The following is a 1,837-nucleotide window of genomic DNA, read 5'->3' on the forward strand; positions in this document are numbered from 1 at the left end:
AGTTAAAAAAAAAAAGAAAATAAGATTATATGGCAATTTGAACATCATTATACTGCATTTGTTTAGGGCATATGAACAACTTGAAAAAAGATGTAAATTTTTGTAACAGAAAAACTATAAGTAGTTGCTGGTCTTTCAATTGCATATTTTATTGTGACACATTTTATTGCATTATATAGGCATGTACTACTCTATAATTAAGACAATTTAAAATTTTATCTTAATGGCATAATAGTATACATAAGTGACCCTAAAATTCCACTGAGACTCTTTTAGAGCTGATAAACACTTTCAGCAAAGTAGCTGAATACAAAAATATCTCACAGAAATAAGCAGCCCTCCCATAAACAAATGATTAATGGACTGAGAAAGAAATCAGGGAGATAAAACCTATCATGACAGTCTTAAATAATATAAAATATTATGTATATTCATGTATTATTTATACATTTTATATTTACATATATACTTATATATATGTATATATAGTTATATGTGTATGTATATATATATATAATTTATATATGTGTGTGTGCATATATGTGTGTTTCTGTGTATATATGTCTGTGTATATATATATACATATATATATGCTCTTTTTTGTCCAATTCTTATGTTAGTTTTATCTTATATTATTTTATATATGTACACATATATATGTATATACATATACATATACATATATACTTGTGTATATATAACTCTAACCAAGCAAATAAAACACTTGTATGTTAAAAACTTGAAGAAAGAAATTGAAGAAGATATCAGAAAATGAGATCTCCCATGTTTCTGGATCAGTAGGACTAATATGGTAAAAGTGACCATTCTACATATGAGCCAAGAGTCCTGGGTCCAGTTCTCAATGGGCAATATGTTCCAGTCTGCAAGCATAATAGAGAATCATTAATAGAGTTAGGGACTAGTGCTTGCCCATGGAATGGATGAGTCTCAAGTTGGATCAGTTATTAGTTTGCCATCCCCCAGTCTCTGCTCCCTCCCCTAAAGGGTAGGCTTCATGGCTAGCAGTGGATGACCAACACAATGAGCTCATCAACATATTTGGAGGCTGTTCTTCCCCTTCCTAATGTCCTCTCAGAGTTTTTTCTTTAAAATAAAATAAAATTTTTATTTTTATTTTATTCTATTTTTTCTTCTTTCTTGTTCTGCATGTCATGTGTGTGTGTGTGTGTGTGTCTGTGTGTGTGTGTGTGTGTCTGTGTTTTGAGGGAATTTCTGAATGTGTCTGTTATTTTGCTTTCTCTTAAGCTCTTTTCCTTTTGTTTGCTCACTTTTTGTCCAATTCTTATGTGTTAGTTTTATCTTATATTATTTTATTTATTTTAATCTTGTCCCATTAAAGCCTGTTCTTCCTAATGAGAGACAGAAAGGGAGTAGATCTTTATGGGACAGAGGTGGAAATGTATCCAGGAGTAGAGGGTGGGAAACAGTAATCAGGATATGAGAACAGAAAAAGCTATTTTCAATAAAATGAATAAAAAAGAGAAAAAAATACACATTATAGTATAGAAATATATGTTTTATGCACATTATATTGCCATACAAATATGTTATAAAATATGTAGTCAATAGTCAAGTCTTATTGGAATTAGTAGGTGTAACAGCTTTATTATTTTGATAATTAAAACTATTCTTTCACAATATACTCAATCAACAAGTAAAACTAAATAGACATGTAAAATTTTTCCATATCAAGAAATTCTCGCTAGTCAGATTTAGCAAGGGCAGGTAGCACTAGAGTTAACCAGATGGCCAGGGGGGCAAGTGTAAGAAAATAAACAACACAAACCAAGGTCACTTGCCATCATCAGAACCCAAT

The sequence above is a fragment of the Mastomys coucha genome, unplaced genomic scaffold, assembly GCF_008632895.1.
Source record: "Mastomys coucha isolate ucsf_1 unplaced genomic scaffold, UCSF_Mcou_1 pScaffold4, whole genome shotgun sequence".
NCBI classification, from domain to species: Eukaryota; Metazoa; Chordata; class Mammalia; order Rodentia; family Muridae; genus Mastomys; species Mastomys coucha.